Genomic DNA, 10,471 nt, shown 5'->3' with positions numbered 1-10,471 from the left:
CAAGGCAAAGTTAGTTTACTGAAAAAATTGCCCTTCTGAACTATTAGCTAAAGACTCGAAGGATTACATCTACAACTCAGTCTGATAAATTTCCTTAAAAACAAATCACTGGGCCAGATTTCAAAGATGACAAAACCAGAAGGCCACTGCTCCTCCCTCCCTTCTCTCATTCTTTAAAAGGATGGAAAGAGTCCAATGACCATTTTGACAAGCCCCTGGGAAAATGGCTAATTGCCACATCCTTCCTCTTAAGATGTTCAAGAGCGAAAAACCTTTACTCCTCTGGCTCCCAGTTTTCAAGCCTATTTTCTTGAAAAAAGAAAAAGGAGGAATTTGTTAAACCTTAAAGGTGGCTTCATGTTGTGCTTCATTTTTAGGAAGTTAAAATAAGCTTTAAATGTATTTTATTTGATTAAGAGTCCACCTCTGCCTTTTTTTTTTTTTTTTTCAGTAGACAGAGCATGAATCTAGTGAGGAGCAGTTAATATCACAAGGTTTAAAAAGAAAAATGATTTAATCCCTTCTTAGTCTCTTAACAGTGCCTTGTGTGGAGGCTTCCTGGAAGCCAGTAGACTAACACTCCTTAAACACGTTGTCAGCAACTAGAAAACAATTTTATTTTAAAATGAAATGTTTGAAAATTATGTCGTCCTTAACTGCCAAGACTGGTTTGGTTCCTGGATTCGTTTTCCTTGTAAGGACACGTGACATCACGTTCCTAGTGCTCCCAGGGCTGGACCAAATATCTCGGATGTTATCAAGCCTTGACAGTTAAATCCAGGACTGCAAATTTGAAATGTTTGATGTAGGCGGGAGAAATTTCCCACCCCAAATTTGTAACTTATATGCCTTTGAAAATATTGATTTTAGCCGAAACCGGTTTGGCTCAGTGGATAGAGTGTTGGCCTGCGGACTGAAGGGTCCTGGGTTCGATTCCGGTCAAGGGCATGTACCTGGGTTGCGGGCACATCCCCAGTGGGAGATGTGCAGGAGGCAGCTGATCGATCTTTCTAACTCTCTATCTCTCTCCCTTCCTCTCTGTAAAAAATCAATAAAATATATTTAAAAAAAATATATTGATTTTAAATAGATCTGGCTATGTAAAATCTCTATAATTAACCTTTAAGTGATGGGCTACAACCATATTATGTAATGGTAAGCAGCTGTTTTGCAAATGTTAGGATGGTATAAAATATTTATAAAAAAATAAACGTTAGGGTGAGGATAGCTGTTTTGTTTTTAAGGCACGTTTTAAAAATCCTTTGAGAATACTCTTTTTCTTACCTGTTCAGGCATACCTCACTTTATTGAGCTGCACGCCATTGCACTGCACAGGTGTTAACCTTTTTTACACATGGAAGGCAAGACCCTCCACCTGGAAAAAGATTACACCTTGCTTTATTGCTCTACTTGCTTTAGTATAGTGGCCTAGGACCGAACCTGCAAGATCTCCAAGGTATGCTTATAGTGTCCTTTTTACCAAATGTAAAATTATTTTTGTTCAAGTGATATTAGAGGGAAGATAGTGGATTGCTGCCCTTAGCTTGATTTGCTTCACTCCGGTTGCAAATAGGTGTTATTATATGGTTCAGCCTAGCAAAATAGGGAATAGAACCAGACAAAAAGCTTTTTCCCAATTTGGTAAACTCACTACTTTCTTTGAAAAAAATTGTTTACAGTGATTAATAATTGGAAATGGTTCAGAAATTCAAACGTGAAAAAATTGTTTTGTAAGCCGATAAAGCAATGTATAGATGCCGCGTAGGGCAGTAGTTCTCACATTTTATTGTGCAGCAGAATCCTCAAGGACCTGTTAAAACAGTTTGCAAGGCTCTATTCTAGAGTTTCTCTTTCAGTTCGTCTAGGGTGGGGCCTGAGAATTTATTTCTGAGGAATTCCCAGGTGTGTTTCTGCTGCTGGTTCAAGGGCCTTCGTTTGAGAACCACTGACACAGAGAACTGAAAACCAGCCTTAAGTGTCTTTTTTCTGTATCTTATCCAGATATGTTTCACATTTGTTTCCTAAGCTATATCACTCTCAAAGTGTGAATCACAGCAAAGACTTTCTGGCTTCATTTCCTTCTGCTCTGTCCAAAAATTCAATGACCTTCAAATGCTCCCCTTCAAGGGCCCCCTTTCCCGAGGCTGAAGAGTAAATGCCTAATGCTCCCAGAGAACAGTTTCCCAAGCTGTGCTCATCAGCACACGGGTCCCTCAATATTTTCATATATATCCCATGATAAAGCTATTCTATGGTCAAAACATTTTGGGAAGCAGTGGTTCAACTGGAAAAATTTTTATATTTATAAAAACGTTTTTATATTATATTCTTACAAAAATATTTTTATACTATAAAAAAATTTTAATCTCAGAACTTCTCAGATTTTAATAGGTAAATGTGCATTGTGAATTTTCCAAAGGAAGATAAAATATGGGGCATTTCCCATGTGGGTTTGATCTTGGAATTCTTTCTCAGCTCCTTTTCCCCACCAAGTGCTAGAGAATATCTTTTAAGCACAGTTTGGGAAATGCTGTGATTTTATAATTTAAATTTATTTTACAATGTTAAAAAAATCTATATTACAAGCTAGGAAAGAGGCCAGATAACATGCCAAAAACATGATGTATAAACTTTAAATCAACTTAGAAAAGTAACTAAATAAACGCATTCACCCATTTTTTTGATGGTGACTTTTACTTTTTTTTTTTTTTATTATTGTGATAAGAACAGATAACGTGAGCTCTACCCTCTTAACAAATTTTTAAGTAGAGTATTGTTAATATAGGCACAATGTTGTGCAACGGAGCTCTAGAACTTACTCAGCTTGCATAACTGAAACCTCACACTGTTGAACATCAACTCCCCATTTCTCCCTCCCTACAACCCCTGATAATCACCCTTCTATTCTCTACTTCCGACTTTGACTATTTGGGATACTTCATGTAAGTAGAATTATGCACTATTTGTCCTTCTGTGATTGGCTTGTTTCATTTAGCATGTCTTCAAGGTTCATACATTGGTGTTGCACCACTTCTTTTTTACAGCAAAATAATATTCCATTGTATGTATATACCACGTTTCTTTTTTCATGAGATCTTTTCTTGTTCAAATAATTTCCTGAGTGATACAAAGAAGAACCTAGGGCTTCTAGCCTCTGCTGATATCAGGGCTTGCTTGACCTTACCACCTAAAATACCCTGTTCTCCCCCATCCTCATTTCTTTTTCATGACTGTTCCATTTTCTTCATTAAATTCCTCATTATTTTAACTTATCTTATTAATTCCCTAAGTGGTTTACATGTTTATTGTCTGTTTCTACCCCTAGAAAACAGTTCCCTTAGCTGTCTTATTCAGTTTTATATACAGTGCCATAGTACATAGCACATCATGTGCAGTCAATAAATATTTTCTGATGAAAAGAATAAATAGATCATAAAGTAATCACCTGAGTTCTAATTATGAAATCTTTATTATAGTAATAAAGATATAGCGAGAGGAAACAGTGCTCTTTAACAGCTCTAGATGAGGCAATTAGAACAATCTTGATTTCTAATGAAGGAATTCCAACCTAATGGTATGTATGGGGAATTACTAATGTGAAACTCAGGATGCCAATTTGTAGCCTCACTTATTTTAATTTTTAATATTTACTAAGGGGCCCCAAAAGGCATACAGTTATTTTTTAAATAAGGAAAGTATGTGAAAAATATGTGTCATACAAGTAGGCCTTATATAAATATCTCTCTAATTTTAAAAGACCTCTGAGAAGAATGCTTCTTCTTGCTATATTATAAAGTTCTTGGATTTAGACAAACCAAAAAGCATCATTAACAGTGTCTGTGGTTTTTCTTTTAAGCAGTTTCTAAAGAAAAGCTTGTGTTACCTTTGCATTCTTGATGATAAGCAAGTGTTAAATATTCGTAGAGCATAAATGTTGATAATTTATGGATCCTGGTAATTTTAGAGGCATGGAAGAAGTCTGATTGAAAAATGTATAACTGTTGGATAGTACAGTATATACATTTAACTTTGCCCAATAAAACAGGAAAAGTCAGCAGGCATTAATTTTAGGGGTAAAGGATTCATCTAGGAACCCAAGAAGATAATTGTCTGATCTTTACATCATAATGTGATTTGAAATTGCATTAAAATTTATTAAAATCTATTTCCTAGTATTAAAATGGGAAAAATATATCTCACTGCACCAGGCCTATTATGTAGTTAACTTTTTCTTTCTTGTTGAGGATGTCTACATAGGGTCCCCATTCTCTTCAGTCTTCTCATTATCTCCCTCTAGGCGTTTATGTTTGTTTTTTTAATATATTTTATTGATTTTTTACAGAGAGGAAGAGAGAGGGACAGAGAGCCAGAAACATGGGTGAGAGAGAAACATCCATCAGCTGCCTCCTGCACACTCCTCACTGGGGATGCGCCCGCAACCGAGGTACATGCCCTTGACCTGAATCGAACCTGGGACCCCTCAGTCCGCAGGCCGACGCTCTATCCACTGAGCCAAACCGGTCAGGGCGTTTATGTTTGTTTTTACTTTTTTTTTTTTTTTTTTATCCTTATTACTGGAACAAAGTGGGTCAGTATTACTTCAGTTTGTCTTCACTTTCACTCTGCTGTTCAGTGCTGAACCAGCTTTTAGCCTCTGGAAAACGAAGAAAGTAAAAATATTTACAGAAACTGGGCCAATGCCTCCGCAGCTCTCCTCCTCCAAGAAAACAAAACCTAACCACCCACGCAGTAGTTCCTCCGTTGTCACAGCACCTAGCATCTCCTTCTCATACGGCTCCGACTGTCCTTATAATTGCTCCTTGAATATCTTTCATCCCAGCTAGACCCTCAGTCCTTGGAGGGTCTAGTATATCGCCAAGAACAGAATATAAAGACATTCGAAGTTTAAATAAATAAATGCTGCGCGAGGAAACGACTGCTGCATTGGTACCCACGCACCATCAAGGAGAAAAGTTGCAGCAATCATCATGCCCACGTGTGGGCCCTTTGACATCAACTCTCTAGAAAACCAGTCAACGACTGCGGCAAGGGTGTCTTAATTACATAATTACTAGCATAATGGAAAGCAAGGGTTTTGTTTTGGTGGGGGCTGGGGGGCGGGGGGGGGGGAGGAAGAGGAAGGGGCTGGCCTATTCGGATAACTTCTTCCCCGGGAGCTGTGGACAGACCCTGCCTGGGCTTCTCAGTCCCGCGGGGTCTTCTCGCCCTTCCTACCCGGTCCCGGCCGCTCCAGGAGGCGGCCGCCGAGGCCGAGGCCCCCAGCTCGGGGGTTTCCCGGGGATACCCCGCCCTGCCCGCCAGGCCCCGCCCCCGGCCCGCCAGCCCCGCCTCCACCCGCCGCCGCCGGCAGGGGTCGCGCTGCCCCCAGCGAGCGTCTCAGGCGGGGGTGGGGAGAGCTCGGCGGCCGGTCGCTTTTCTCCGCCACCGCTGGTTGGATCGTTCCAATAAGTCCCTTTTCCCCCCTCGCTTTCTCTCTCTCTCTTTCTCGCTCGCTCGCTCTCGCTCTCCTCCGGGGCAGAGGCGGAGGCGTCCATCCGCAGCCGCCTAGTGAGAAAGCGACGCACACGCCGCGAGCCAAGCAGCCGCCGCGGTCTCGGCTCCTCGCCGTCCGGCCCCCGAGAAGCTGCCCGCGTTCGGCCACCGCCTCCGCCGGTTCGGCGCCTGCTTCTCGCCCGCCCGTCCGTCCGCCTCGATCCCGCGGCCCCTCCGAGGGATTAGTGGCCGCCCGCGCGGCTCGCGGCCCGGGAGCCATGTTGACCCGGGGACTTGGCAACGCGTGAGGGACCCGCGCGGCCCCTCCCGAGGTTCCGGACTCGTCGGCGGAGTGGGCAGCGGCCGCGGCGGGGAGGCCTGCGCCTCGGAGGCGCCTCGCTCTGCCAGCTGCCGGGACCCGGACCTGCATCCGGTCACCGCGGGCGTCGGCGGCGCCGCTTTCCCCGGGCGCCTCGCCTCGCCTCGCCTCCCGCGGGACGCGGCCCCCGCACTTGCTGGTGAGTTGGCGGCGGCGGCGCGGGCTTCCCCCGCTGCCCGCCGACCCGGGGCTGAGGGGCGGGAGGCGCTGGGGCCGGGGGGCCGGGCGGGCGGGGGTCAGGCCCGGCCGGGAAGTTGCGGGAGGGCGGCGCGGCGGGCTCGCGGATGCCGGTCGCCTTTGGGGTGCAGCGAGGGCCTCGGGGCGTCGAGGCATTTCCGGGGCCGGGATGTCTGTCGGGCTCCTCGGCGAGAGGCGCCTCGGGCCGCCGCCTTCGGCGCTGGCGGCCGCGTTGGTCTCCGGGGGAGGCCGGCTCCCCGCGAGGCCGAGGAGGGGAAGAGGCAGAAAGTCCCCCGAGACACAAAGGTCTCCGGGGCGGGGTGGCGGCGCAGCCCCGAGGGGCAGGAAGGGACGCGGGCCGGGGCGCTCCGGGCGCCTTGGAGACGCGGGGGGTGTGCGCGGGTGGGAGCGCGGAGGCGGGGGCGGAGGGGAGCGGCCCTGCGCGGGGCCGAGACAAAGATCGGGGCGCCCTCCCGCTGTCGGGTCCCACCCCCGAGGGTTGGTCCCGAGCAGAGGTGGAGGGAAGGTGGGAAACGGCAGGGACCGAAGAGGAGGGGGGATGGGGGGACTGCCAAGTATTGTCTCCATCGCAGCCGCCTTCCTCGGCGTTCGGTGCCCAGTGCCTGGGCGCCCTCGCCCCGCTGGATAGCTCCGATCGCCGCCCGCCCCGCACCCCCGCGCGGCCACAGCGGCTCGCCTGCGGTTTTCCCCGCGTTCTCCCCCTGCTGCTCACCCGCTCCTTTTCGGGTAAGCGGTGTTTTGCCTTCAGCTGGGGGAACGTTTGCTAATGACAGGATGCCTGAGCTTGTTGTGACCCTGAACTGCCTTGAACTCTTCTCTCTTCCTCCCACCCTTTCCTTTCTGGGATCTTACAGTGTCACATGGCCGTTCACAATTAGCTTTTCTTCTTCTTCTTCTTCTTCAAAAAAAAAAAAAAAAAAAAAAAAAAAGGCAAAAGCATTTGGCTGCAATGTGTGGCGCTCGTCCGTCCTTTTTATGGCGATGTCTACCAAAGACACGTTGCTGGTGATGGTCTGGCACCTCTTTAGTGGGCAAATTAGTTTCCTAGATACAAAAGTGGCCAGTTTTGTTGGGAGTTTTGGCGATTTCGAGGGTCGGCAACGTGTATTCCTAGCAGCCCGACCTGTCACTGGCAGGAAATGCTTGAGTTAGAGACAGGACAATTCTTTCCTCAAACTTTGCTGATGGCTTCTGGATTTCTTTTAAGGGATGCTTGTGTAAGAAGGTCAGAGGAACAAAGCTGACTTACTGTATGTTAGGTTTATTTGTTAATCATTGGGCAGAAGAGAATGAATGGGATCTTAAGACCTTTGATGCCCTGAGTAGAGGAAAATCCTCCTTTTAAGCTAGAAACAAGGTTCAACCAAATATTAAGGGAAAAAATTAGCTCGTGGTAATACCATTGGTTTTGTTCTTCTGATACTAAGTAGCTGGCTTATGAAATGTTGGGATGATGTTTTGTTAATGAAGACATTTTAGTCTTTATAATTCTAACATTGTTTCATAAACAACAGTTTGATCAAAAGGAAAAACTGGCTATATTTAGGGAATACAGTATTCTTGTTTTTATGAGAGAATATTGGAATATAAAAAGTGTTATTCTTTTATCTGATAAACCATCTCATGTGCCAGAAACACTAACAATTTAAACGCGGGGCTTTAAAGAAAATAGCTCAGTCTTTGAATTTATCTGTTTTAAGATTACTGTGCAGATATAATGTATTATTGATTTTTTTTACAGCAAAAATAAAATCATTGAAATGTGAATGGAAAGAAAATAAAAGTAAAGCCTGTTTGATGTAGGGCATCAGTGTTGATATTGCGTAAGAACAGTCATATCTTGTTGCTTGCTACCATTAAAATGTTGACACTATAAAAATTGTGAAAGGATTTCAGTTTAGGAACCAATGTCTGAATTGTGGGACTCTCTAACCCCACCCCTTCCAGTCACCACCACTTAACATATTTGTGATGTTTTTGAAATTAACAGTTCATATCATTAATAATTGATGTTTTATATAACATTTATTTATCGAGGATACACTTTTTTTCCTCCATATTTATTAGTGTCTGATTAAAATTCAGTGGTTCTCAACCTTCCTAATGCCACGACCTTTTAATATAGTTCCTCATGTTGTGGTGACCCCCAATTTCATTGTTGCAAATTGAACATAATTAAAGCATAGTGATTAATCACAAAAACAATGTAATTATATATGTGTTTTCCAATGGTCTTAGGCACCCCCCCCCCCCCCATGAAAGGGTCGACCCCCAGGTTGAGAACCGCTGGATTAGATAATAGAAGTTTAATTATCACTAGAAGGTAATCTACCAAAAAGTTAAAGATTTATTGGTAGATAAAAAATATATACATTTCAGTATTTTTCAGATTTTCACATACTTTTACAATCAGAGAAAAAGTATATGAATAATTAAAGTCTTGTTAATATCCCAGTCTGTTTATTATTAAAAGAAGCTTCTGTAAAATGTGTAATTTATTCTCATCCTTGGATTCAGGCCCAAAAAAGTAACTTTTAGTGTTAGGTATTTGAAACAGTGTAGGTTGCCAAATGTTCTCTGGTTACTAGTAGGAAACGAGAGATATGTAGTAAAGAGTGATGAAATTGGAAGAATTGATTCATTGTATGGTAAGCTTTGTACACCACTAATCTTGTTCTAATAAGTCATTGGTTATACAAAAAAAAAAGAGAGAAATTAAATTTTATTTTGTCTGTAGCAGAATAGCTGTGTTGACTATGCAGATTTTAATGGATATATTTGTTGATATTTTTAGTTTTCAGATAGATTCAGTCCTACAATTAATGGTGGAAAGAGATGGCATTTAAAATACTTTATGCTGTTAAGGCTTTTGTTTTTTTCTTAATTTCCAGCAATATTTATCTCCTTTTTTTTTTTTACTGGTGAAATGAATGACTATAAAACTACAAATACTTTATTGTGGACAATGGAAGCTATGACAACTGAGCTAGATATTCAGTAGTGAAGATAGTAGTGTCCATATTGTTTAATAGCCCTGAATATTTATAAGGCACTACATTTTGAATCATTATTACTGTTCTCTAGTCTTTATAAAAATTACTAGAGGCCCAGTGCACAAAAATTTGTGCACTTGGGAGGGTCCCTCAGCCTGGCCTGTGCCCTCTTGCAGTCACACCCCTCAGGGGATGACCACCTGCTGGCTTAGGCCCGCTCCCCAGGGGATTGGACCTAAGCTGTTAGTCAAACATCCCTCTGGCAGCCCGGGAGCCCTCGGGGGATGTCCACTTGCCAGCAGGGAGCAAACCTAAGCTGCAGTCGGACATCCTTAGTGCTGCTGAGGAGGCGGGAGAGGCTCCCACCACCACCACTGTACTGGCAGCCATCAGCCTGGCTTGTGGCTGAGCAGAGCTCCCCCTGTGGGAGTACACTGACCACCAGGGGGCAGCTCCTGCATTGAGCATCTGCCCCCTGGTGGTCAGTGTGTGTCATAGTGACCAGTCATTCCCAGTCACTCTGCTGTTAGGGTCAATTTGCATATTACCCTTTTATTATATAGGACTGGTGCATGGGTGGGGGCCGACCGGTTTGCCCTGAATGGTGTCCCGGATCAGGGTGGGGGTCCCGCTGGGGTGCCTGGCCAGCCTGGGTGAGGGGCTGAGGGCCGTTTTCAGGCTGACCACACACCCTTCAGGATGGGGGTCCTGCTGGGGTGCCTGGCCAGCCTGGGTGAGTGGCTGATGGCTGTTTGCAGGCTGGCCACAGCCCCCAGCCAGCCAAGCTCCCAGTGGAGTCTGGCTGGAAGCAGGTATCTGGAATTTATTTATCTTCTATAATTGAAACTTTGTTGCCTTTTTCGGAGGCCACAGCCGGCCAGGGCGGGTGGGAAGCTTGGCTTCCTCCATCGCCGGGGCAACCAAGCCTCCTGCTTGCTCCAGCTCTGTGGTTGCCCGCTGCCATCTTGGTTGGGTTAATTTGCATATAGTCGCTCTGATTGGCTGGTGAGCGTGGCTTGGGCGTAGCAAATGTACAGTCAATTAGCATCTTTGTCTTTTATTAGTGTAGATAGCTTCATGTTATGGCATTCTCTTGTATAGCTTTTATACTTCCACGGTGGATACTTCCTTAATGAATGTATTGTTAAAAAAAAAAAAAAATGGAGACATGTTAAATCCAGGTTATTAGATATTCTTTAGAGTATTTTATCTACTTAAAAAATTGCCTTCTTGCATACATGTGAAGGAAGAATAATTTTATGTTCCCTGAATTTTAAATGTGTAATTTTTGCTTAAATTTTTACATGGGAAAGAGTTATTTAAAATGCAGTTTATAAACTGATTTAGGAATTTTGCATTTTAAATGAAGATTAAAAAATAAGTTTATGGCATTTGAAAATGAGCTTTG

General features: G+C 44.3%; 1 protein-coding gene across 1 annotated transcript in view; it reads left to right on the top strand.

Annotated features, from left to right (window-relative positions):
* The first annotated feature begins 5,884 nt into the window (after positions 1-5,884).
* The window catches only part of CDK17 (cyclin dependent kinase 17), a 90,268-nt gene continuing 85,681 nt past the window's right edge, over positions 5,885-10,471 (top strand). Inside the window, exon 1 of the mRNA XM_036301853.1 lies at positions 5,885-6,011. The gene's annotated coding sequence lies outside the window, so the exon portion shown is untranslated. The remainder of the gene's footprint in view (positions 6,012-10,471) is intronic.

This window comes from Myotis myotis, unplaced genomic scaffold, assembly GCF_014108235.1.
Source record: "Myotis myotis isolate mMyoMyo1 unplaced genomic scaffold, mMyoMyo1.p scaffold_m19_p_3, whole genome shotgun sequence".
Lineage (NCBI taxonomy): Eukaryota > Metazoa > Chordata > Mammalia > Chiroptera > Vespertilionidae > Myotis > Myotis myotis.
The sequence above is the reverse complement of the archived record's forward strand: the minus strand, read 5'-3'. Positions and strand labels throughout refer to the sequence as shown.